The sequence below is a fragment of the Chiroxiphia lanceolata genome, chromosome 1, assembly GCF_009829145.1.
Source record: "Chiroxiphia lanceolata isolate bChiLan1 chromosome 1, bChiLan1.pri, whole genome shotgun sequence".
Classification (NCBI taxonomy): domain Eukaryota; kingdom Metazoa; phylum Chordata; class Aves; order Passeriformes; family Pipridae; genus Chiroxiphia; species Chiroxiphia lanceolata.
The window spans coordinates 3220339-3248124 of record NC_045637.1 but is presented as its reverse complement, the minus strand read 5'-3'; the positions used below and the strand labels follow the sequence as shown (position 1 = coordinate 3248124).

Below are 27786 nucleotides of genomic sequence, written 5' to 3'. Positions count from 1 at the left end.
GGTCCTGCACTAGATGAGCACCAGGCAGCTCTCAAGAGCTCACAAAAGGCCTTTTAATCAATGCACCTACTTGCTTTGTTCAATTAACACCAGAGAGGAAGCCCTTCATACACTGTATTTAGCTCCTATACTCCTCTGTGCTGAATATTTTTAAAATCCTATTGCATTAATAAACACTTCCTATATAAACACTACATACTAACTCCATTCTCCATACAGAAAAGTCAGTAAAGAAAACAAGATGCAATTTCCCCAGGCAGAAAAATTCAGAGACAAAATTGCAGCAATGATTTATATCTGCCCATAGCAGCAATCCCAGCCTTGAGTGACCTCTCTGCAAACACACCAAGCCAATTACATGCAGTGGCAGCCGAATTTCCCCTCTCGGAGCAGCAGCTTCTTGGTGCTGGATGTGAGAAACATCAAAAGGTACAACGAAAAATATTCGTGTAACTGAGCAGGCTGAGGACAACCAGCCTAGAGGTTTAATCAGGATTTGGATCAAATTGTGCGAGGGGGTTTTGTAAGCATCGATTTTATTGAGTTGTTGCAGCTGGAGGATGTAATTCCCAACGACCCGCCGATTTAACCTATGGAAATCACCATCGGCCAACTCAGCTCAGTCCTCCCACTCCATCCCCTCTTGTTTGCCATAGTGTTCATTAGCAGATGAGTGGTAAATCCACCTCATCCTTCAGCATCCTACACTTGGAACATGCACAGCAGCCCTCTCATGTCCTCTTGGCAAGGTAAAACTCACCTAACAGGGAAAACACAAACATTTGAAAAGCCACCAGCCATAGCTGGCAGCTGACAGAAGAAATGCTCCCAGTTTATTAGAATCAGAGAATCATTTCAGGTTGGAAAAGACCTCTAAGGTCAATGAGTCCAACCATTAACCCAGCACTGCCGAGGCCACCACTAAACCACATCCCCAAGTGACACGTCCACACATCTTTTAAATACCTCCAGGAATGGTGACTCAGCACTGCCCTGGGCAGCTTATTCCAAAGTTTGACAACTCTATCCATCAGGAAATTTTTCCTAATATCCGATCCCTGGTGCAACTTGAGGCCATTTCCTCATCCTGTCACTTGCTACTTGGGAGAAGTGACCGACATGGGCAGGACAAGGCAACGTTGGGACCAGATGATTTTTAAGGTCTACTCCACACGCTCAGCATTCTATGATTCCATGATTTTATGGTTCTGAGTTCAGCCTGCCAGTTCCTTTGTATTGCCTAAGACATCCTTGTTCCAGCTTCTTGTTGAGCCACACCATCATTGCTCTTTGTTGTAAGGATGTTTCCTCTGCTGGGCATCCCAAAGTCCCCTTTCCTTCACCCCATTTCTTTAGGAAGGAAAACAAGCAGTAGGGGCTGAGGGCTGGGAATTTGTGACTTCAGCTGCCAGCCTTTCCTCCAGGAAAATTTAGGAAGAATATGATGAAGAGCGTGTAAGAGGTGCATTTAGGTCTGGGTTTCAACCATCCCACGCTCACTATCCCTGTTTACTGCAGGATTTTGCTAGGAAGAGCTAAAACCTGGGAGACTCTCCATCAGGAGAAAGAAATAGAGCAGCATGAACTTAAGGGAGCCTGAAGAGAGTTCTCCCAAGCAAAAAGATCCAAATACCAGTATTTCCAGATCCCATCTGCTACCCAAAAGGAGTGATCTCTCCCCTCCCCCTGAGATGTTTACAATGGGGAAACCCCCTCACCCTCCCCAGCTCAGCAGTCACCCAGGTGCTTTGAGTCTTCTCCAATCTGCTCCACCTACACTTGCATGTGCAAAACAAACCCCAGGGCAGCTGTGTTTTCCCCAGCAGAGCAAAACAGCAGACTTGGAGAGGGGAGATCCATCTGGGAAGCAAACGTGGTGAAAAGCATCCATGATGAGTGTGCCCAAGGGCAAGATCAGCCATTCATGGGAATGGCCAAGGACCGGGAGAAGGTATTTTGGTGCTGGAGATGATAGATGGAAACATGTTAAGATTTTCCAAGAAAGGCAGAGAGGCTGGGAGAACCTCACACTGAAGCTTTAAAAGGCAGGAGGAAGAGCAGCTCAAACAAGGCCAACAAAGTCACAAGGGATTCACCCCCTATGTTTTTTCCCTTTTTCTTCTTTGTCTGAAGGGTTCAGCCACGAAATGAAACGATTTCTGCCTGCACTGAGAGAGGAAATGCTCCTGTTTAGGTGAGATTAATTTCAGGATCGTGGCCAGACTGAGGAAATTGGTGGCAGAAATCCTTCATAGCTGCATAACAAGGTTTGCAGGTTTATGAGTAATTCTCCTGAATTATGTGCCCAGTACCTTGGGTGTGGGTGACACGTTCATTCCTCCCCTCCCTTTTTGAATGGAAAATGTCATCCAGGCACACAAACACAATATTTATTAAAAAAAGAATAAAAATAGCAACAACACAATTCATGAGGTGGAGGCAGAGATTGTATCTCGCTTGCACAATGTCCAACACAGCTGCTCTGTACAGGAATTTGCCTGGTGGGTTCTCCAGAAGTGTCCCCAAGTTGCATCACAGCCACAATGTACATCATGTCCCCAAAACCTAAGGAGCCTCTGGGGGGGAAAATGGGACAGCACCAAGACAAATAAACAAAAACACTCCCCTGTACATGTCTATTATAACAATCTTTTGGATATGGAGAGATCAATCCAGGCTTCCTCACTGCAACAGTCCCATCCTCGCTGCTGATCCACCTCGGATGCTTAAACCTGGTCCTACAAACACTGCAGGGTCCAACTGAAGTTTTAACGCTGTCAGAGCTTGGCTGCAAAGAAACTGAAGAGGGGGAGGAGCAGCCTTTTCGTGAAGATGTCTCTGCTCCATCTGGACCCATCACCTTCCATTACTCAACTGCCTTTCTGGGAATTCTCCACGCCTTCCCCCATGTCATGCCCAGGCACCAGACATGAAAATAGCTTCCGACAGTTCCTGCTGGCAGGACAACGGCTCCGTTTCTCCTGGAGGATGAATGAGCAGATGGGACCAGTAGAAGATGGCTGAGCTAGAGCTGGACAACTGGAGTCTTTCCAATCCAGTAACTACAATCCAAAAGGATGCAAAGACCCTTCAGAGTCAGAACCTTTTTCTGAGGGGTAGGAACAGGGTCAAGGAATACGCAGGTTACCAACAGGCTGTACAGACCAACTTCTGTCTGTGTGGTTGGTTTTACTGTTCCCCAAATTCCTGCTTTGCCTGCTTATTCCCCAGTCAACCCAGCGTGTTATCCCAGCAAAACAAGCACAATACTGAGGAGTTTTGAAATTAATACGATGGGCTGGCGAGCATCTTCCGTCAGGCAGAACTAAAATTAAAATGCACACCCACCCTCGCCTCACTCCCTGAAATTCCTCAGGCAGAAACTTCCCCGCGTCACTCAAGAGACTCCGACAGCTGAAGGAGCTGATGGGAAGCTGCACTTACAGCTGCTACCAGAATTCAGAGCAGGGTTCCAGCTCCACCACCAAGTCTGCTCCAGCAGACCAGCCAAAAGGCTGCTTCTAGAGCAGTTCCCTCCACGCACAGGGGTGACATTCAATCCCCCAACACAAAGGGGTGGGAGAGGAATAGAGGAATAGTAGTTGCCCAATATTTTGGAGCAGAAAAAGGCAACCATGAGTTTTTTCCCTCAGAAAACATTGCTGAAGGGTTCATGCATGTTGTGGCTTTGCCATCACCTGACACAGGAGAAATGAAAATAGAAGCCAGGAGAAAATTGATTCAGCTTCTGTAAAAACCTAAAGGAACAGGTGGCAGCAAACACAGAGTTTGGGGACTACACCACTGTGACCTGTCACAAAGCAGAAAGAGCTTCTGAGAACCAAAGAATCATAGAATGGTTTAGGCTGAAAGGGACCTTAAAGACCATCTCATTCCACCCCCCTGCCACGGACAGGGACACCTTCCACTAGACAAGGTCGCTCAGGCTCTCATCCAACTGGGCCTTGGACACTTCCAGGGATAGGAAATCCACAACTTCTCTGAGCAATCTGTGCCAGGGCCTCACCACCCTCACAGCAAAGAATTTCTTCCTGATATCTAATCTAAGCTTGCTCTCTGTCTGTTTGAAGCCATTCTCCTTGTTCTGTCACTGCATGCTCTTGTTCACAGTCCCTCTCCAGCTCTCTTGGAGCCCCTTTAGGCACTGGAAGGGGCTCTAAAGTCTCCCTGGAGCCTTCTAGTTTTCAGGCTGGACAGCCCCAAGTCTCTCACCCTGTCTCCAGAGCAGAGATGCTCCAGCCCTGTGATCAGCTTAGTGGCCCTCCATCTGAACCATCTGTGGAAGCATCTCCACCCTCGATGCACATCAACTACTCACCTACAGAGAAGTTTTGAGCAAAGATGTAACTCCGCACTACCAGACCAGAGCAAAACCCTCATATCTGAGCTACACCTAGACTTAGGATTCTGCAAGTCCAGCTAAGATGAGCAATTCTAAAAGAGGGAACACTGAGACAGACACTGACCCACCCCCCTGAAGTCACTGTGAAAACCCTGGTTAACAGTGAGGCACCAATACAACAAGCCAAGTCATTCCTGAGGTCTTGCTGCAAGCCCCAACTGATAATTTTTTTCAAATTATCTCCATCATGGATAGGGGTGACAGTTCCTTCATGGCTCATCACACTACCAGGACCACAGCAAGAACACTGACACTCTCTCAGACACCTTCTGGGACAGCAAACACAGCTGCCTGCACTTCATGGCTGTTTTGGGGTTCAAATTGAGATGCAAACTGCTGCCAAAACAACCACCACAGAGGAGCTGTTGCTCTTCCTCTTGAAATATGGGGACACTTTTCATTTTCTTCCCTCCCTGTCCCTTGATTTTACCAGATTTCCTATAGAAGGAAACAGGAATTGCACGACACAGAATCATCTTCTCCCTACATGCACCCAAGTAGTTGGGTGAGACACCATCTTCTGTCCCAGGCCACTGGTATCACACCAACCACCCCTGGCACAGCTCTGGGAAAACACAGCCAAGACAAGAAGCAGCACAATCAAGAGCCAGAAGCCAGAATTGCAGGACTGTCCCAGCTGTGATAAACTGAAGGAGGTTTTCCTTCAAGAAGCCACCAAGCCAAACATGAAGCTCCTCATCCCACGTGCAGAGGAGGTCATGGGAGGAGAATTCTGTAACTTGCTGCATGGAAGAGGCTCTGTGGGATAAGGTTGGGATGATCAGTGTGGACAAGGAATAAAAGCTATGCCCAGGAACAAAGTGAAAGCAACAACTCTTAGCGATGCCCGCAGCATCTCACACACTGTGCTGACTTGCCTCCTTCATGTGCTTGAAATTTTTGGAACACACTGGAATATATTTTCCATTGCCTCCACTTCTGTTGCATTTTTATTGTGGTTCCCAAATGTTAAAACACTGAAAAAGTGGAGTGGGGATTGGTAAGGCACATTCTCAGAGGTACCGGGGGAAGATGGCTCCTCTGATGGAGGAAGAGAGATCTGAAAACAGCTTCTTGTAACAAAACAAAACTCCTGCCATAGGAACAATGACAGAAGGTGATGCCCCAAAAAACTGCCCCATTCACTTGATGGTGCACAGATATCACAGCCCCCACAGCTGTTTGCACAGTTATGATTCCTCCTTATCCCTCACAGAGCTGACAGCAACCCGTGCAGGATCTGGAGATCCAGCGCAGGGGAAGACAACTCCCCAGGGCATAAAGACATCAGTGCATTTCAGCAAGGCCTTTAGAGTCAGTTATCTGATGTTTTAGACTCCACTGATGGCATTTATGAATTTAAAAATGCATATAAAGCTTCAACATCCTCTCCTAGTCGCTCTCTTTAGGATGCAAATGCAACTTAACAGAATTAGGCAGGACAGAAAGCCCAGTTGTTGAGCATCCCAGTTGTTGAGCAAGAAAAAGGGACACCAGCTCAACAGGCAGGCTGGGCAAAAGCATGTTGTCATCTCCAGATGGTTTTGTGATCAGCATGGGACTGTGCAAAGAGGAACAGCACTTTTCCAAAAGGCATCAAGCCCTGCTACATGAAAAAAAATGAAAAATGAAAAATAATAATAATAATAAAGTAAAATAAATCAATTAATCCCATATTCGTTAGCAGGAAAACAAAGCACTTCATTAAAAAAACAAATCTAATCTTTAGGACTGGAAAAACCTCAGACTTCAAGGAAGTTGTCTGGGCACATTATTCAATTTACAGATATAAATGAAGCAGGGAAGGAGTAAATGAAGGAGGGGAGGTTTAGATCAGATTTTAGGAAGAAATTCTTTACTATAAGGATGGTGGGGGACTGGAACAGGTGCTCAGAGAGATTGTGGATTCCCCATTTCTGGAATTGTTCAAGGCCATATTGGATGGGGCTCTGAGCAACCTGGTCTAGTGGAAGGTGTTCCTACCCATGGAAGGAAGTTGGAATGAGATGATCTTTAAGGCTGCTTCCAACCCAAACCATTTCATGATTTTAAGATTTTTTGTGTTATCTGAAACTCTCACCACTGAGGTAGAGGAGAGAGGAGAGAGAAAAGGAGAAAGCTCTTGGCACGGGGCTTGAAGATCCTGAAGGTATTTATTTCTGTTGCTCAAGTTTCAATTTTGAACTGAGAAGCTGACAAAGTGTCTGGAGGTACCTTGAAACGTTTCCCACCACGACTGCTCTTTGCAAAGGAGAAGTAGCTTGAAATTGGCAGGAAGTAGATATTTCTGTATAATTTGCCATCTTCCACAGAAAAATCAATCATCCCTAATTCCAGGCTTTTTCTTTTTTTTTTTTTCTATTAAAAGACCTAAATAAAACATTTCTGTTATTGCAGACTCCAATTAAAATTAAAAAAAAAACCCTAAAAAAAGAAGTAGATTTATTAATCAAATTTGCTGGAGCACCTCTGTTATGAAGACAGGATGAGAGAATTGGAGGGGTTTAGCCTGGAGAAGAGAAGGTACTGGGGAGACCTCAGAGCCCCTTCCAGGCCTTAAAGGGCTCCAAGAGAGCAGGAGAGGGAGTTTGCACAAGGGCCTGGAGGGACAGGACAAGGGATAATGGCTTTAAACTAAAGGAGGAGAGATTTGGATTAGGTATTAGGAAGAAATTCTTCCCTGTGAGGGTGGGGAGGCCCTGGCACAGGTTTCCCAGAGAAGCTGTGGCTGCCCCATCCCTGGAAGTGTCCAAGGCCAGGTTGGATGAGGCTTGGAGCAACCTGGTCGAAAGTCCCTGGTGTCCCTGCTCATGGAAGAGGGTTGGAACTGGATGATCTTTAGGGTTCCTTCCCACTCAAACCATTCCATGATTCTATTAATGATTTTGGATCTCCCTTAGAACTCCCCGGTGATTTTAGAGGACCTTTAGGTGGCAAAATAAAACTTGACAATATGTTTCCAGGAGAAATGAATCAGCTCTTAACTTGTGCTTCTCTTTTTAAACAACAAGGATCAGGAGGCTCTCAGAAGTTCATCAGTTTAGCAGCTCTAGTTCATCAGTTTAGCAGCTCTATCACTGCAAGAAGGAGATGGAGAACCATCTAAGCAGAGACACAGACGCTGTGTTTGCACACCTGACACGCTGAAGGTGTTTGGGCTGTTCCCACATCTCTGTGCCTCAATCTGCCACAGCAGCACTGACCTTTGGGAAGCACTTTGAGATGTCTGGGTGTGTTACACAAGCACAGGTATCACTACCTGGAGTCCAGGCAATCCAAAGCAAATCACTGCAGGGAGCTCACGGAAGGGTCTACCTGAAAATAGACAGAAATCCCCACCAAAAACATCCAAGTCATCACGATAGGAAAATAAAATCCAGCAGATTGTTGCATTGAGCCTTCTATGAATCATCATGTTGTTATAGCAACTTCATCTCTGCAGCGAATCTGAAACCAAGCACAGCTGAAATAATGTAACAGCATTAAGTAAAAATGAGATATAACAAGACAAAAATGGATGGGCTCCGTCTCAGAGGAGCACCCACACTTCTTTCTCACCCTCTTCCCTCCCTTTGAAAACATTGCATTCCTGTATTCAAACAAAAAAAAACCAAAAAAAACAGACCTGGAGCTCATGGAGAAGAAGAGCTCTAATGAGTTTTTGAATTCAAGGAGAACCTTCAAAATGAAGATTCACAGAATCATAGAATCATAAATGATTTAGGTTGGAAGGGACCTCAAAGATCATCTCGTTTCAACCCCCTGCCATGGGCAGGGACACCTTCCATCACCATTAACTAAAACCAAGTGCAATCCCAGTTATCACCACCAGCCCCAGGCAACTGCCCCTATTGCTCCCACGGACTGTAAAACTCAAGCATTGAATCAACTATATAAATTTTATATATTTGATAAATATTTTCAATTGATGCGATGCATGAATTATATAAATATATATGTACATATATATATTTATACTATATATTATATAGTATGCATTATATATTATATATTATATATGTGTACATATATATATTTATTTATCTATATGTTTATATAGATTTATAGATTTATATTTTATATATTTATATATTAACTATATATTTTATATTTCTTTAATTATTTAATTAATTTATTTATTTATATATATGTAGATGGACACTGTCATCCTGTTCGGTTCAGGAGTCCTGAGCAGAGAGATCCCAATCTGAACAGAACATTTAGAAGCAAGAAAGGGGATTCGTAAGCTCTAGTTTGAAAACTCCAGGTCTCTGTGGTTATTTTATTACTGGAGAAAAAGTGAGGAGTGTCACCAAGGCGTCTTCCCTCACAGCAGCAAAGAAAGGTAAATATACATTTGTTCCAGGGATTTGGCAGAAAAGCCAAAGAAAGAAAGGCAAGGGGATCCCACCAACTTCCAAAACACCACAAGTCCTTTAAAATATACCACTGTGCTCTGATCAGTGCCAAGGATGCCCAAAAAGCACTGCAGGGCACCAACCTGCTCCTCATCCTCATGGGATGCTGCCAGCACCAAGGTTTGAGAGAAAGAAGGGAAATGGAAAAGTAAGAAGCCTGGGAGATTTGCAAGTTTTGCTCTTGATGTTTCAGGCAAATTAAACCCAAATAAACCCAAAAATAGAAAAAGCAACCCACAGACCCAGAGCTCCAGTCCCAACAAAGTCCTATTAGTCTTAACAGCACTAAAGCGACTCAATTAATGAAAAGCAAATAAAAAGACACAGCCCAACTTATTCTTTCAGAGTTCAAGACAGCAAAAGCACCAGCCTGCCCCAGACAAAACTCTTATTTTTTTCTTTTCTTCTTTTCCTTAAATGCATTTATTCATTAAGGTTCCCTTGTAGGTTGTGTAATGAGTCATTTCTTGCTTCTCTATGAAGTGCAGAGGGATGGAGAGGAACAGGATTTAAACAGAGGATAGAGACACTCACAAAACCTTTAGAAAAGCTTGAAAAGCTCTTGAAGGAATCACAGATAAAGTGAAGCAACTCCTCACATGGACTCCAAACTCTTTTCTTTATCACTGCAGCTTTCCCAGGGTCTAAGCCTGGCCAGCTCCTTGCTCACAGCCAGCACAGAAAGCCATCCCCCCTCCTCCACCCAAAAATAATTTGCTGAGCTTTCTTAGTCCCCAGAAGAGCTTGGGAAGAGAAATCCAGAGCTCGAGCAGCAAGCAGCAGAGATGCTGCTCCTCCCATGGACCTGGTGGCTCACAAGTGTGGATTTGACTATCTCTGCACCAGCGAAACATGGTCAAAGGGGATCACAGAAGTTGGTATCTTCAACAGCACAAGGCATTTTGTGTCTCTTACCCTGCAACCAGAGAAGCTCCAACAGCCCCCAGTATCACACAACCATGGAATGGTTTGGGTTGGAAGGGACCTTCAAGATCATCTGCTTCCAACACCCCTGCCATGTGCAGGGACACTTCCCACTAGATCAGGTTGCTCAATGCCCCATCCAACCTGGTGGGGAGAAAGTCCTTCTAATCCATCAGGTCAGTAATGCCAAGCTCCACAAAAAGGCCAAGAGACAAACACTCCCATCACCAGCCTTATCTCAGACTGGATCTGGAATATCCAGGTTTGGTCCCACAACTGCTGTCAGGAGTTCCCCTTGGCTCTCCAGGACCTTCAAGTCCTCCCTTCATTAACGTAATTTTTGAGGAAGCAAAGCCAGCAGGGGGGTGTGACAGGAGCCTGCAGAGGGGCTGGACAACAGGAATGGCACATGTGTCAGTGCAGCAATCACAAATCCCAAAAAGGCACAACCTGAGCCCAAATCCACTGCTGTCAGTCTTCCAGCAAGGACTCTACCTTGTTCTTGAGTAGAAAACATGGACTAGAAATTAGGAAGAAGTAGATATTAGGAAGAAATCCTTGCCCGTGAGGGTGGTGAGGCCCTGGCACAGGTTGCCCAGAGAAGCTGTGGCTGCCCCGTCCTTGGAAGTGTTCAAGGCCGAGTTGGATTTGGAACAATCTTGGATAATGAAAGGTGTCCCTGCCCATGGTAGGGGATGGAACTGGATGATCTTGAAGGTCCTTTCCAACCCAAACCATTCTGTGACCCTATTATTCTGTGAAGTTGCTGGAGTGATGACCATGAGCACGTGAGATCTCCTACCTTCCCTAGAATGGTGTCTCTCACTTTTCTAAAACTTATTTTCTCCGAAGAAGAAAAACATTTTAAAAGAGGGGGGAAAAAGGAACAAAAACAAAACTTGAAGTGATAAAAAGCCCCCAGAAAACACAAAATAAATTTAAGAAAACCAAAACATCCAAAGACAGAATCTAGAGGAACTGTTCCACTGCCACCTAGACCCCTTCCAAGGATTCACATCCCAATCTTATAATAAAGCTGTCATATGGGGTGATGTGATTTTAGTTTTCTAGCTGGAGGTTGCTATGAGAGGCTGTTCCCTGCAGCAGCGCTGCACTGCATTTGTAAAAGACCTTCCCAGCACCAGACACTGTTTTTTGAGTAGGAAAAAATGCACTATTTTTGTTTTTTTAAAAGGCCCATAAAAAGCAGTAGTACTGGAAAAAAAAAAAAGGAAAAAAAAAGATGTAGATTAAAAAAAGCCCAAATAAATGAAAAATGGGGCTGTAATTCAGATGCCCATAGAAATGTGGTGCACTAAAACCCCCTTGTCAAAGCTAAAGCACCAGGAAAACCTCAATTTTTCAAATCCATGCACGTCAGCTGAGATGGGGTTGCTTCATTTACCAACACCAACACCAGGCTGGCTGGGATGTGGGAGAAGTTAAAAACAATCAGATCTCAGGTGCTGCACAGATGAAGTGCAGGAATGAGAACAGTGACTGCCTTTAGATGTGCATTTAGATCTTGACTCTGATAAAAAATGAAGCATCACTTCAGAACAGGTGGAGGAAGTTTACTCAGCTCTTTAGAATTTAAAAAAAAATAAATATATATATAAGGAGTTGTGCTAAGAATGAAATATATCTCTATGTATTTCTATATATACACCCAGAGAGCTTTGTAAAGCTGGTCAAATACAAATAACTCTCTTAAAACTAACAAACAAGCAAACATAGAAGATATTTTCTTTAGCAAACTGCAAGATTTAGGAGACTGTTACAACCTGCAGGATTTACAGAGGAAACATCACAAGAAGGAGGATTCACCACAAGGACAGCCAGGAAGCAGCAGCAGGAGGAGATGCAGTCCCTTTTTACCTTTACACAGTGCACTGAAGACCAACAAATCCTGATTTATAAGGGGTTTTTAATTCACGTTGCCAAAGCATTTAAGTGCCATTAAGTGCCTTAAATCTTTGCAAGTTAAGTAGAGGAGAGCTGGTGAGTGAGATGTATGGATTGGGATGAAGATCTACAGAGCAAACACATCACAGTTCTGTTGACATGGGCCTGGATGAGGAGAATGTCAAGACACAGAACTGTGTTATAGAGGGGCTGTGCTGGAACCTTGTTCTCACCTACACGGAGGGGCACCTCTGGGTGCCCCTGTTTGGGTTATTCCCCTGGTGGGGAATGTGAAGCTTGAGGGCAGCTTTGGCTTCAGTGACCATGAAATGGTGGAATTCAAGATCTTTAAAGCAGCCAGGTGAGTGCACAGAAAGTTCACTTCCCTGGAATTTAGGAGAACAGACTTTGGCCTCTTCAGGGATCTGCTCGGAAGAGTCACGGGATAAACCCTCAGAGGAAAGAGGGGCCCCAGGTTGATATTCCAGGATCACCTCCTCCAAACTCAAGAGTGATGCATCCCAACAAAGATGAAGCCAGGAAAAACTGCCAAGAGGCCTGTGAGGATGGACAAGGAGCTCCTGGACAGACTCAAACAGCAAAAGGAAGCCTGGCGAGGGTGGAAACAGCCTGGGAGAAGTACAGAGAGACTGACCAGGTGAGAAAAGCTAAAGCCCTGGCCAGGGACATCAGGGACATAGAGGACAACAAGAAAAGCTTCTATTGGTATGTTTGTGATAAAAGGAAAATGTGGGCCCTCTCCAGGAGGAAACAGGAGACCTGGTTACTCGGGACGTGGAGAAGGCTGAGGTTCTCAACGTCTTACCTCAAGACTTCACTGGCAAGTGCTACAGTGACTCTGCTGAGATGCTCCTTCTTCATCAACATCAAGAGCCAGGGGGCAAGAAGTCCTCCAGACAGGGTCATAGACATGAATTTCTGTGATGTCAAAGTTTTCAGGCCCAATTTGAACTGTGATGGAAGGTACACACAGGTGAAATGTTGAGAGAAAAGAAGAAAAAGTGATTTGAGTCTGATGTTCAGACAAGCAACTGAGGTGCTGCAGGAGAGAGATTTCCACAGCAGGATCCAGCTTGGGCCCTGCACTCCACTGATGAGCATTTCACAATGTCTGTGTCTGAGACAAAATCCCAACGTGGACCAGGGAATCTTTTGCCAACAGAACTTTTGCCAGAACATACAAACAACCCAAATAAAACTCTTTATCAACAAGTCAGCATTTGTTTAAGTGCCCAAACTCCAAACCAACAACAATCTGGAGCCCAAAGAACTAGGCAAGGCAAGAAACAAGACACTGAGATGCACCAGCTACAGTGAAAGTACCAGGAACACACTATTCAATTCAAGGTATTATATTAATTTAACTATTTTGCTAAAACCAGACTAAATTATTGCAGAAGACCTTCCCACCAGCCCAAGGCTTCAGAGCCCAGACAGCCCACCCTTCATATCCCCCAACACTCCTCCTTCCCCAGAACTCTGTTAATAAACTCAGGGATGTCCTTCCCAGTGTCTCAATGCCCTGTCAGCAGAAATTCAAATCAACCCAGCCCTGGAAGCAGCTGCAGCAAATAATTCAATCACGTTCATCATTTTAACTTATCCTATTTATGAATCAGGTCAAGCTTGAAATCTCCATTTATATTATCAGTCTTGGTGATATTAAGATAATCATGCAGAGGACTGATCAAAGGTTCCCTGGAACTTTGGAGTGCAGGAATTATCATACAATAACACTCATCTGCTCCAGTGTCCTTCTTTGACTATTAGGAATACTTCCTTCCCTAGAAATTAGGACAAGGAACAAGACATTGAAAAAGAAAACCTCACCTATTTAAGAGTAACAGAGCAGCAGGAACTGTCCACAAGTCTCCAGAAAACCATGAATATCATCAGGTTTTTAAACAGAACAGGTTGGACCAGGCTTTGAGTAGCCTGGTCTAGTGGAAGGTGTCCCTGGCCATGGCACAGGTTGGAACTTCAGGGACTTTAAGGTCCCTTCCAACCCAAACCATTCTGGGATCCTACGATCTGCTGGAAACCTCTGAGAAAAAGGGATTCAAGCTGCCTTGAATTGCTTTTATTTCCCTTAGGCTGGATGGAAGGACATTTATATTTTTCCAGGCTGATACCAAAAATCACCTGAAATGGTTCTCTAAACTGCCTCCATTTCTTTCAGCCCTGCTATCAAAGACAAACCTTGGAGCTCCTAAAATGCAGAAATACTCTGCCCATGCTCTTCTAATCCCTTCTCCGTTGTTCCTCCACCAGCTGCAGCACCTGCACAGCATCACCAGGTCACAACTGGTGCAGATCTGACAACAACCACCAAAACATAAGAAATGAGAAAAAGAAATTCCTGTCTTCCCAAAGAACTTTTGCTCTGCTGTTCACCTCCAAATCACTGTTTTTCTTCCTACAACAAATGGAATGTAACATCATTCTGCTATTTTTAGAGAGAGATGCTTTATGCAGAGTGTGGGCAAAGGGAAACAATTTGTATCCTGATTTTAGGATTGCGGAAAGAGTGGGGAAAAAATGGAAGGATGTAAGACAATAAAACAGTTTTATGTGAGAAAAATAAAAATCTAGAACTATTTTAATTGAAGTGCTTCACTTCTGATACCAGCTATTAAGAATGTAGATATAATTCTTTATTTATCTCATTGCAGCAAGAAAACTTTACCACACACACAAAGAAAAATCACATGGGACCTAATCCAACAACAATCTCCCCCATTAACTCGAGAACTACGACTTTCTATTGAATACTTCAAGTGTGATTACACTGTAACAAAATGGCACCCTGCCACAAAGTCCTGTAAATTATTCCCTCTCAATACCTCCCTTCCTCACAAAGATGCCAGGAGGCTGAGGGGAAAAAAAAAGTGCTCCTAGATCAAAGTGAAAGGCAGCAAAGAAATCAGGAGGATCCTCTAAGTGACTCCGCTTGTCCCAAAGTGGAAAGGTGACCTTGGTGGTTGGTGTCGCATCTTTTAGCCAGGATCTGGGTTGGGAATTATTGATCCAAGGGGATGCTTTCTGCAAAGGATTTGAACACACAGGGTTTAAAATGATGGTAACCTGCTCCAGGTCATAACTTTGAATGCAGTTAATGCTGCTGGCTTGATTTTAGAGCTACCAGTGGCAGAAAATTTTCAGCTTAGTTTTCTCTAATGTGGAAAAAAACATCACAAGTAGCAGAGGTGAAAGGTCAAAACAGCTCCATGGGTGAAGCACAACCTCAGAGGGACTCCAGGTCCCACACTCATGGCAGGTGAGCTTCGATTGGGAATCTCAACCATCCTTTCTCCACCCCCTTCTTCAGTTTAGGAGGAAGCAAACAAAAGCAGAATCCCAAATATTGGCAAGTCCAGGCAGCAAAAAGAGAACACAGGTCATTAAATACCTTGTCATCATTTCAAAGACTGGGATGTGCAAGAAGAGGCTTGCAGAGGTATGAACAGCAGCCAGATTGCTGAGCAAGCACATCTGAAAGTGGTAAACACCAACAAGAATCCTATTCTAATTCCTTGTATGTGTTAGAGAACAGGGAAGGGAGGAGAAACCATTCCAAAGCCAAGCTCACCCACGTAACCAACGTGTTTTGTCTTGGAATCCAGTTTGGCTTCTCTACAGCCAAGGGAGGGAGACTGGAGCCTCCTCAAAGGAGCTCCACTGACCATGGAAGGGGTCACAGGTCTCCTGCAACTTCTTCAAGTCCTTTGGGACTGGTGTCATCACCACCTGAGCCTGACCATGGAAATGAACAGAACCCATCCAGGACGAGCAACCTGGTCTAGTGGAAGGTGTCCCTGCCCATGGCAGGGGGTTGGAATGAGATGGTCTTGAGGGTCCCTTCCAACCCAAACCATTCTGTGATTCTGTGGTCATGGGGGACATCAACTGACTAGCTAAGAAGAGGACAACAAGCTCATGGTCCCCAAAATGCCAAGTCACTGCCTTCTTGAGGATGCAAGTTGATTTTTTTCCCTTATGCAAATGATGCAGGAAATTTAGCTCAATTAGCTACTGGATGACACCACTGGCACCTCAAAAAGAAACTCTGCCCCAGGCTAATACTTTCAGGTAAGCAATGGGATGCATAGCAAAGAAGACAGAATTATTGTAAGGTAAAATATAATTATTATAGATTCTTATAACATAAAATTCACCACTCAGAGGATGGTGAGGCCCTGGCACAGGTTGCCCAGAGAAGCTGTGGCTGCCCCATCCCTGGAAGTGTCCAAGACAAGGTTGGACAGGGCTTGGAGTAACCAAGGTGTTACTTGGAAAGTAAGGAGGTTGAACCAGGATGATCTTTAGGTTCCTTCCAACCCAAACTACTCTAAATTTTTATGGAAATTATAAGGTTAAATTGGTGGTGCACTGTCATTTAGATCTTATTCTTTTTAATAGAGGAGGAGATTACAAAGAGGTGAGAGATTAGCAGCAAAAATGCTCTTTGGCCCATGGAGACTGGGGAGAAGGAAGGAGACACACTTAAGGAATGAGTTTCATGTGGAAAAGAAATGGGCACCAAACACAGCAGAAATGAACTCAAAAAGGAACAGTTTAGAGAAGACATGTAGAATCTCTCTGCTTCCTACCACATACCAGGAAAAAACAGGAAATCTCCCTCAAAAAAAAAAAAAAGGTCAGGAAATACTCAAGAGATGACTGATTTTTTTTGAACTATTGACCTGTAGCACAGGTTTTGGAAGCCAAGAACTCCAACATCCAAAGGCACAAGGGAAATTCATGACAAGACCAGCCAAAGTTGTCATAAGTAAGTTGTGACATGAAATGCTGAAGCCAGACTTCAGCATTAACCATCAGGAGAAACCCAGGGGGAAATCACCACCTCATTTGCATATCAGGACATTGCTTTCTCCTCTTTTGAGCCTCTTATTAGTGGCCACCATCCAGAAGAGAGATTCCTGAGCTAAACGAACCCTGTGTCTCTCTAGGTAATTCCTAGACTACTTATAATTAAAGGCACCATTAAGCCTTTAGAGAAGCAGATGCCAATCCATGTCAGAAGTTACACAGCTGAGCAGGGTCTAATTATGCTGCAGTCAAGGGATGCACCATATCCTGAACAGATGTCATTTTAGAGGGAGCTTGTTCCATATCTTATAATTTTAAGATCATTTGAGATGGTTTTGCCTGTGTTATCCCTTGTTTACAAAAGACAAGACCGTCCCCAGTCATCTGCCTGCAAGCCTAAGTTGGGGTAAGTGGTAAACAGAATAAAAAGCACATCTGATCACGGGGAAGCAATTGAAAAAAAATAAGTAAAAAAAGTTTACATGGAGAAACAATCCCTTCTTTCCCATTTCACACTTTTTTGGGGGTAGGGTGATATTTTGGGCTCCTTTTTTGCATGTTTACTCAAGGGCTGCACAGCCAAGCAACTGCACATTTTCAGGAACGGATGAACCGGTAAATGTTACATCCCCAGTTCACCCATTTCCAAAAAACTTTTATAAACAATGTAAAACAGTGATTAAGTGCCACGAAAAGGGCTCTTCCACAACCTGGTCCAGGTGGCAGAACACCCCAAAATATCTTTGGGATTAAGGCTCTGATCAAGTTCTCACTTTTGCGACTAAACGGGAAAAGAGAGTCCAAACTACAGATCAACTCAGGAACAGCCATCACATAAGATACTAAAAATATCATCATCTAAACACAGGAAGGTCAAAAAATAAATTCTTAACTGCCTTCTCAACATAACACAGAAAGCAAGTCTATTCTTGAGCACACACCAAGGCCAGTGAGTTTGGGAAAAAGACAGATGGGAGAACATGTAGGAGAATATGTTCTCTGAAGACTTCCACAAATAGGCTACCAAAAGTCAAGAGAGATGCTGTCAAGAGAGATGCTGTGTCATAAGGGATGCAGAAGTCACAGGAGATGCATTTCTTTGACATTCATCACCAGGAGATCTTCCTGAGCAGGTAAAAGGGTCTCTACCACTTGTTCCCATGGCATTGCTTCCAGACACTTAGCCTATTCTTTTCCTACATTTTCAAACAAAATGGCCCCATGGTCATGGAGTGATAGATGCCACTTTGTCAGCCTTTCCCAGCAACATGGTGGTGATCATCACAAAGAATTACAGAGATACAAGAACCATCAATGATCTATGTTGACTTGCCCTTCTATGAGTCCCATTCTCCTGCCCTTTCAGCTGCTTTTGCAACTTCAAACTGTTGGGCAGCTTAATCAAATTGGAGAAAAAAGAAAAATAAATTAAAATCCTAAACCATAATTATCAGCCTGAAAGTTAAGTGAGATAGTGAGGATAGGAACACTATTCCTATGGAGACAGGCTGAGAGAGTTGGGGGGGTTCAGCCTGGAGAAGGGAAGGCTCCAGGGAGACCTTAGGGCCCCTTCCAGTGCCTAAAGGGGCTCCAAGAGAGCTGGAGAGAGACTTTGGACAAGGGCATGGAGTGATGGGACAAGGGAGAATTACTTTAAACTGAAGGAAGGTGGGTTTAGATCAGATATTAGGAAGAAATTCTTTATAATAAGGGTGGTGAGGAACTGGCACAGGTTGTCCAAAGACGTTGTGGACACCCCAATCCCTGGAAGTGTTCAAGGCCAGATTGGATGAGCTCTCAGCAACCTGGTCTAGTGGTAAGGTGTCCCTGCCCCTGGCAGGGGTTTGGACTGGATGATCTTTAAGATCCTTTCAATCCAAAACCCACTCTGTGATTCCATGATTCAGCATGTGGGTTTCTCACGTAGACACGCCCTGACAAGCACCAAAGTATCAGTGTTTGCATCCCCAAAACCCTTGTGAGAAGTTAGATGCCCCACATCAGAGGCCTGAGGAGTGTGTTCGTGGTCCCCAAATATTCAGTGCCCAAACAACAATGACAAAGTTTATTTCCAACATAAACCTGTTGTGTCCAACAAATGCATCCACACTGCTCTCCCGTAATTAAGTAGAGCAAGGGACAAACAGAAATGTGCCACTTCAGTTAAAAAAATGACCCAATTTTTGTCACTTTATTCCAAAAACTAGATCTATATCATTCATTGCATGAATTTGCTTTCCTATTTTAAAGACTTTTGCCATCTAACACAGAGACTTGCTTGCAGTCAAGTCAGAGCAGAACTGGTGGATGCCAACGCAGCTGGATCTCAACAGCCCTTCCACTAAAGCGCAGTCTAAAAATTAAGGAAGTGCCAGAGATTACTAAGAAAAATACAGCAACACACCTGTAGGTTTCCAATCAGAAGTCATCTCATGGAGAGGGAAACAATTCCAGGTGCAGAGGAAGCCATGCAATGGCAGAATTTGCAATAGTGCAGCTTCAAACCAAGTCACAGCTGCCTTTACTGCAATGACCCTAATTGGCATTTCCAGATGTGAGGCAGGAAAATCAGCTGACAGAAGCATCTTTGCCTACAACCCTAGCAAATGTAGGTTGAAGAAGGCACTGAGCTCTATACAAGGCATCAATGAATAAAAAAAAATAAAATTAAAAATGCATTCTTGTTTCTTTTTCATATCTTGAGCTGGTTAAAGCAGTCCACGTCCTCCAGAAGCATTTATTTATCACCATCCTCAATTCTGAAAGCAAACTCCAAGTGATAATGTACAATCCTCCTACAAAACCAAACTGAGATGGATGGAGGATGAGAGGTATCATTTCAGACAGTTTATATTGCTCACAGTATCAAGAACTGCATTCAGGCTGCAGGAAAGGTCATTCATAAATTGAGGGCAATGGAAGACAACAGAAAACTTTACAAACAACAGAAAAATGAGCTAAGTAGGGCATTTAGGGGAAAGAGCAACCAGGGAGCAAGTTTGGGAATGCAAGAGCCTTCCTCATCCCAGACATGAGCACACTCATCCTCAGAGGCCCAGAACTGCTTATGATGGAGCACACAAGCTTTATATCAGTGCCATCAATAGTAGCACCCAGTGTGACAGGAACCTCCTCCTTGGCAAAGTCACACCAACAGAAAAGAACAGTTTGGAGTCATCTCCTGTCTCCCAGATGGCTCATTCCTGTTAGTGCAGAAGTCTGGGGAGCCAGGATCTCCCTCCAGCAAAGTGCAAAGGATTGCTGCCCTGAGCTGGCTGCACTTCAGCTCTCAGCCTTTTTGGGAATACTACAGGAGATAAGCAATGAGGTACAGGAGATAAGCACATAAGATGGTGTTCTTCCCTCTTGAACACCATCAGCTGACGAAAACACAGTTTCTTGAGTAAAGGAGAAACTCTTTCTGTGGTTTTGTTGGAAGAACATGATGGAGGTCTGCACTGCGTGGAACCTGGTCCAGTGGAAGGTCCCCTGGATGGTTTTTAAGGTCCCTTCCAACCTAAACCATTCTGTGATTCTGTGATTTTATGTCATCAGCAGACAACTGACACACAGCACTGCCAGTGACTTCAGTGGGTCCTCCATGGCCCAAACTCCAGTTGGGAGTTAAAGAAGAAAACACTCTCTCTTGTGAGGAGAGACTGCAGGAGCTGGGCCTGGTTAGTCTGGAGAGGAGAAGACTGAGGGGGGATCTCATCAACACATATAAATACCTCAAAAATGGGTATCAAGAGGATGGTGCCAGACCCTCTTCAGCCGTGTCCAGTGACAAGACAAAGAGCAGTGGACATAAACGAAAACACAAGAAGTTCCACCTCAACATGAGGAAGAACTTCTTTACATTGAGGGTGGCAGAGCACTGAACAGCTGACCAGGCAAGTAGAGTTTCCCTCTTTGGAGACATTCCAAACTCCTATGGATGCACTCATGTCACCTGCTCCAGGTGACCCTGCCTTGTCATGGAGGTTGGACTGGATGATCTCCAGAGGTCCCTTCCAAACCTAAATATTCTGTGATTCTGCACAAATATGAAGAAGTTCAGTCTAACAGGACTGAATCTCACCCTTCTTTCCTTTCTAAATTTGGACTATCCACATAGACACACTTGCCCCAAAACAACTGAGGATCTCTAAAACACAGGTATCCACTCTGACCTCACAGAGGGGCTACTTTTCATGACTGGGCTCCTTGACATTATTATTTCTTCTTCTTACATGGGTAAGAAGACCTGGACACATAGTAACTGATTGACTGGATGATACAAAAAACCCAGATAATCAGTGAATTTGTTTGTGCTTTCCTTGAGGACATGGAGATATTAAGTCCTTATGTGCTTCATGAACACACACACTGATGGTTGGGTAGAGGACAAAATCAGTGAACTGTACTCTTGTCTCTGATGTGATTAACTCAACCAACCTGCTGCAGTGGAAGAGGCAGAAAGACACCAACACACTTCCTTAAAGGAAGCGAAAGACTTCAAACTATCAAAAAAGGAAAAAAAAGTAATTTCTGTAAACAACCTAATGGTGCTCATCTGCTCTCACTTTCAAACCAGTGCCCCAAACACCATATTTGTATTTAATTTTCTGGTAGGCCAAGTAGAAAAATAACCCACTCCTCAGGCTTCCAGCTTTATTTATGCACTTGGTTAGGACAGAGCTGAACACTCAAACCTGTCATTGAAGGGTTCAGGTGCTCCTGGCTCTGGGTTGCAGTCCAAGAAGGCTTTGCATTCCACACCAAAGCCATTGAAGCACAGAATTGTTAAGGCTGGAAAAGACCTCCAAGATTATCGAGTCCAACCGTTAACCCAACACCACCACCACGTTCACCACAAAAACATGTCCCAGAATGCCATACCCACAGATTTTTTGAACACTTCCAGGGATAGTGACTCCACCACTTCCCTGGGGAGTCTGTTCCAATGCTTGACAACCCTTTCAGTGAAAAAATATTCCCTAATATCCAACCTAAACCTCCCCTGGTGCAACTTGAGGCCATTTTCTCTCATCCTATCACTTGTTAGCTGGGAGAAAAGACTGCATCCACCTCACTACACCCTCCTTTCAGGCAGTTGTAGAGAGGGATAAGGTCTCCCCTCAGCCTCCCTTTCTCCAGGAGAGAACAATATTACCCAGAAGAAACCACCTTCCACCCCACCACACCAACCAAGGTCTCATCATGTCCCAGTAGCTGGAACTCAGCCCCTCCAGCTGGGAGTGCAGCAAGATTAATTGAATCCAAGAGAAAGCACGAGCTGCCTCATAGAGTTAAGATTACATCTCATCTACCTAAAATCTAAGTATTTTTTAAATTATTTTTGGTGGGGTTTTGTTTGGAATTAATCGAACTCTGGAGCTGGCTCAGCACACCAATGCCAAAATGTTGGACAGGGCTGAAACCCATTAATCCACTTAAAAGAGAGTGGAACCCTGACTTTTATTGGCTTGAAATGATGCAAAAAGGCATCTTCGGGCTGCAGCTCTGTGATGCATCAGCTCTGACAAGGGGGGGAACTCAAGACCTGCCCACAGTGCTCCCTCCTACCCTACCCCACGGCTGCTTCTCCGCTCTCCTGCTCATCCAGCAGCTCATGCTGTAAATCAGATCAATGAAACATTCAGTTAAAAATAACAGCCAAACCCTCCTCCATCGCAGGAGAGCCTTTAGTATTACAAATGATGAAAGCACGTTGCTAAAAAAAGCAAGATGAGTTGAGAGCGATTTCTGAAAAGGTGGCAAAAAACCCCCCCACATCAGCTCCATGCCCAGCCAGGAGAACAAGGGCTGGGCTGCTCCAGGCATTGCTGGGTCTTCAGAATAACCATGATAGTGGGAAAACAGGTCTGAGTTCCCCCAGTTAGTGGTTACTTAGATCAAAGATGGTGCCTGGCCCCACCCTGGTGGTGATGCTGTAGGAGCAGGACATTCAGAGGACACCACCATCCTCTGCTTGTGAGCCAGTCCTTGGGCATCTCCTTGCCCAGTGGGGTGTGTTATTCCTGCCTTGTGGCTGGGAAACAGAGGGAAAATGTTGGGATGCAGCTTTCAGGGTCAAGAAACATCATCCTCGTGGTGAGCACAAGCACTTGGGCTGTGGTGCTTATTGGAACTGTGAGAGAAGAGAAAGACGACATCCCTGGGGATTTTTACAACTATTTTTATAATTGCTGCTCAGAAGGGATGGGGGGTTGGGGTTTTTTTCCCTCTTTTCATGTTGTCTAAGCACACATTAAACAGACATCCAGCCCTCTTCATCCTGCAATCCAGATGGATGTCCCTCTGCAACACGAGGATGCACTGCAGCCTCTCTCCTCGCATTTCCAGCACTGGGATTCGACACAGTGATTGTGGCTTTTAATGCCTTTTAGAAACATCTAATTCACTCTGTATTAATCCCTCAGAGCAGCTACTCCTTCATTTTACCCTTGAAGACACGAAGCTAAAATATTCATGGGCTCGAACACAAAACCATACAGCTCTGAGCAGTTGTTCAGGACAGAGGACGTGCTGTTACACAGTTCTCTGATATAGTAGAGCACTATAACACCACCCTTGCAATAGAAGTACAGAATGAGCTTTCAAAGATGCTTTTCTAAGTGAATTTAGGTTTAATGAAAAGCTCTTCTTGCTTATTTCTCACTTTTCCTCATCCTTCTTTTTGAGGGGAGTGGGGCTGACACGGCCTGTTCATTTTCAAGCTCAATATTAAAAAAAAAGTGACCCAAAAAGATATTGAAAATGCACTCTTAAGTCATGGCACAGGGCGTATTTCAAATGAATGCAGCTGAAATCCTCCAATTTATCAAAATGCTATTTCAATAAGGGGTTTCACTTACTTGAGACATTCATACAACCTCTAAAAAACTGAATCTCCTCTAAGTATTTTAAATCAGCAGAATGGACAAACTCTCCAACACAGGAAGGTGACAACAACCCCATGGTCCACATCTCCACTCTTTCCAAGCTCCAGAGGGCTTCCCAAAGCTGTTTCTGTGGGATATCAGGCTTCCTCAGGACCTACTGCACTGAAACAGCCTTGTTAGGATGCTGACCATTTTCTTCTTGGTTCCTTTTACTCTCCAGTAAATCTGAAGTTATCCAAGACAGGAACCAACCTCATCTTGTGCTTGCACATCTCCCAGCTCACAACACCTGTATCCTACAGCAGTGCTGAAGCTCAATCATTACCAGGGGGACCTTCAACAGTACGACAAGTATTTAGGTGGCTCTACTCTGTCTACGTTCACGGAAGAGCTTTCTGATGGGATGTTGAATCTTGGTCCTTTCTCCATCATTCCCATGGTATCCTGCCATACACCTGCATCGCACTGGCTTCAGTTGGATGCAGATCCTTAGGGACACAGTCAGTGGTGGAGCTGGCAGTGCTGGGTTTATTGTTAACCTGGATGATCTTAGGGGTCTTTTCCAACCTTATGGATTCTATGGTTGAACTCACCATGATGGACACAGGTCATTGTATTAGGGAGAGCTTTCAGACAGTCTCTCAGCTGCCTCTTGCAGGCCACATCCAGATATCCCCAGAAATCTTTAGTATTGAAGGAGCAAACCATGGAGATGTGCATTAACCCACGTGTTTATTCCATATCTCAGCCACAACAAATCCCAAACACGGAGCAGGACCTGATACACACAATTTAACTTGACCTTTGACTATGATGGAGGCAAAGCAAGGTCATTCCAGCCCATAAATATTCCTGACTCAAGCCAGCATGTGCAGATCAAAGACATTCAGATCTCAAACCTCGAAGGTAAGTGAACAACAGCATCGAATCCCCCCAGTTGTTCCACCTTAAGTAGACAAGAGGGAGGTGTTAACACTGTAGTGGTGCTTTGCAATTCACGAAATCTGTGTTCAACTGCCAGCTTTGAATCAGCTCTGGAATGCAGCAGTGCGTATCCAGGAGAATTAAAGACAAGTCACAGCCCTCTCACCTGCATCCAAAGCATCCCAGAGCTGCAAAATGCATAGGAAAGACTCCTGGTTGAACGGGATGTTATTGTGCTTCAACAGAACACAGCAAGGAATGGACTTGCATCATTTTAATTTTTAATGTTCAAGGAGACTAAATTAAAACACAAAATAAAATCACAAATATTTCCCAAAAAGATACAACAATTACACTCCAGGTGGCAAGAAACTGGCACTGTGTTTATGACTGGAAGAGTTTGGGAGCTACCCTGAACCAGTTCATACCATTGATTTCTTTGCATCAGCCTGCTGCAGTGGGCAGATAAAACAGAGCTGCACCCTCTGCATAAACTGTGTTTAGATACATAAATCCCTGCAAAGTGTTTTTTTATTTTGAGGCAGAACCGGAAAGAATTATACACTGCATTAAATATTTCCTTCTCTTTGTCCCCTCCTCAACCGTCTGCAAGATCAATTAAAGCGCTTTTGCATAAAACAGGCAGAGAGGAGTGAGCTCCAAAAATAAATAAATAAATAATGAAGCCACTCTTTGCTTCCAATGTGATGCCTAAAGAAAACAAGCACAACAACTTAAAGATTCCCACAGTGAAAGAAAAAGAAATGGGGAAGGTTTAATCACACACTTACAAGGCAGCAAAATAGATTTCTCAAGTCTTAATATCTCTTGTGAAATTTTAAGTGCTCAGTAACGTGCTGCAGCAGGCTGAGCCCTCACACGGGATATGTGTGTGAGTCCCTCCCTTGCACTCACAAAGACACATTTGGAGTTTCCATCACTTTTCAACTTCCAAAGAGATCAAAATGAAACTGAGCAATCGTGCTGAGGCTTAACACGTTCCCTTAGGGAGGTCTTGCTGTCCTGCAGCTCAGCAGCCTCTGGCCAGCTACACTGCAACCTCTGGAAGCATCAGCACAACTTCCCTGCACACTGACCAGGAATGGGACTCATGGCCACAGCCACAGAGAGACAACCCTGAGTCCACTGGTCTCCCAGTTATCAACTGGAAGGATGACTGAGAAAAAGGGAGATCATCCCACTAGGAAAACTCAAGATCTACTTTCTTCTCCCTGAGACTGCCCTTTGTTGTGTCTTCACAGGGCAAGGGAGGAACTGTTCCCATCAAAATCCCATATCTTAGTTTCAAAGAAAGACATTTTTTACAATGAAGTTGGTGAATCCCTGGACCAGGTTGCCCAGGGAGTTGGTAGATGCCCCATCCCTGGAAATATTCAAGGTCAGGTCGGATGCACTCCAGAGTAACCTCATCTAATGGAAGGTGTCCCTGCCCATGGCAGGGGCTTGGACTACATGACCCTTAAAGGTCCCTTCCAGCCCAAACCATTGTATGATTCTATGATCCCACCAGGCCCCAGAGACTTGTGTGTCAGTGGTGTAGCAGGTCACTGACCATTTCCCCTTGGATTAGGGGGCCTTCCTTTGGTTCCCCATCCCTGACTTCTGACTCACGGCCTGGGTACCCCAAGAACAACTTGGTCTTACTATTAAATACCAAGGCAAAGGAGGCATTAAGCACCTCAGCCTTTTCACTGAGTTACTCCCCACAGCCAATAAAAGATGAAGATTCTCCTTCACCCTCCTTTTGTTGCTGATGTATTTATAGAAACATTTTTTATTGTCCTTTATGGCAGTAGCCAGACTAACTTCAAGTTGGGCTTTGGCCTTTCTAATTTTCTCGCTGCATATCCTCACAATATCCTTGTAGATATCCTGATATGCCTCCTCTTCTTCCAAAGGTCATAAACTCTCCCATTGTCCTTTAATTCCACCCAAAACTCTCTGTTAAACTAGGTTGGTCTTCTTTCTTGCCAGCTTGTCTTTTGGTACCTAGGGGTGTCCTGCTCCTGGACCCTTAAGATTTCCTTCTCAAAGTACATCCAGCATTCCTGCACTCCTTTGCCCTCAGGACTGCCTCCCAAGGTACTGTCTCAACCAGTCTCCTAAAGAGACCAAAGACTGCCCTCCAGAAGTCCAAGTTAAGTTCTGAGACACCCTTACTTGTCCGAAAACCAAAAACTTTCATCATTTTGCAATCGCTATGCCCAAAACCACCTCTGACCATCACATCACCCACAAGTCCTTCCCTGTTCCCAAAAAACAGGTCCAGTGGGTGCTTTCCCTTGCTGGCTCCCTCAGCTGTGCTATGGAATTCTCTTCCACACACTCCAGGAGCCTCCTGCCCTGTTTCCTCTCTGCTGTGTTGTATTTCCAGCAAACACCTGGTCAGCTGAAGTCTCCCACGAGAACAAGGGCCAGCGACCACGAGGCTTCTCCCAGCTACTTATAGAATCGTTCATCCATCTCTTCATCCTGGTTGGGTGTTCTATAACAAAATCCCAAGATATCTGCCTTGTTGGCCTTTCCCTTGATTCTGATCCATAAACACTCAGCCCTTCTGTCACCATCAAGCTCCAGACGACGAGAACACTCCCTAACACACAGTGTTACCTCACCAGCTCTCCTTCCTTCCCTGTCCCCTCTGAAGGGTCACCACTCCAGTTGCACTTGTCACCCCACTGTTTCTGTGATGACAAATATGTCACAGATTTCCAGTTCCTCCTGTTTGCTGCCCGTGTTGTGGGCATTGGTGGAGTTGGGTTATTGATCCCACTGTTTTTGGAGGAAGAAGCCCTAATTCCTACATGATCACTCTCAGGTGCTTCCATGGTTTTTAACACATTAGGATCCTCGATGTGCTTGGATCTCCATATGGATATCCATCTCCTACCTGCACTTGGCAGAACAAAGGACCTCTCTAGCACACCATCCCTCCAACACTGGCATCCCCACCTCCAGGCTTATCTCCAGCAAGCCTGATTTTATCCCTTTTCCCCTTCAAATCTAATTTAAATCTCTTCCCATGAGCCCTGATAACTCCCATGCAAAGATCCTTGTTCCCTTTGAGACAGGTGTACCCCATGTGTCACCAGAAGACCTGGTGTGGTGTAAATGGCCCATGATCAAAAGCCCAAAAATTCTGCTGGCAACACCAGGCTTGGAGTGAGGAATTGATATCCTGGCTTTTCCTGGATTTCCCCTCATCATTCCCTGCATCTGGGAGGACAGAGGAGAACACAACTTATGCTCCTGATCCCTTAACCAGTCAACCTCACACTGAAACACAAAAGAAATGAAAGAAGAGAGAAATCACTGCCCTACGAAATTGAAAAAGGAGGAAGATAACTTCCAATAATAAAATAAATTAAAAAAACCCCAACAACAAAACGAAACAAAAAAAAGAAAACCAAACACCCAAGAAATGAAAACAAAA

At 44.5% G+C, this 27786-nt stretch overlaps 1 protein-coding gene across 4 annotated transcripts in view; it reads right to left on the bottom strand.

Moving 5' to 3' along the window:
* TSNARE1 (t-SNARE domain containing 1) overlaps nt 1-27786 on the bottom strand; it is a 472184-nt gene that overhangs the window by 426184 nt on the left and 18214 nt on the right. The gene's annotated exons all lie outside the window — the stretch shown is intronic.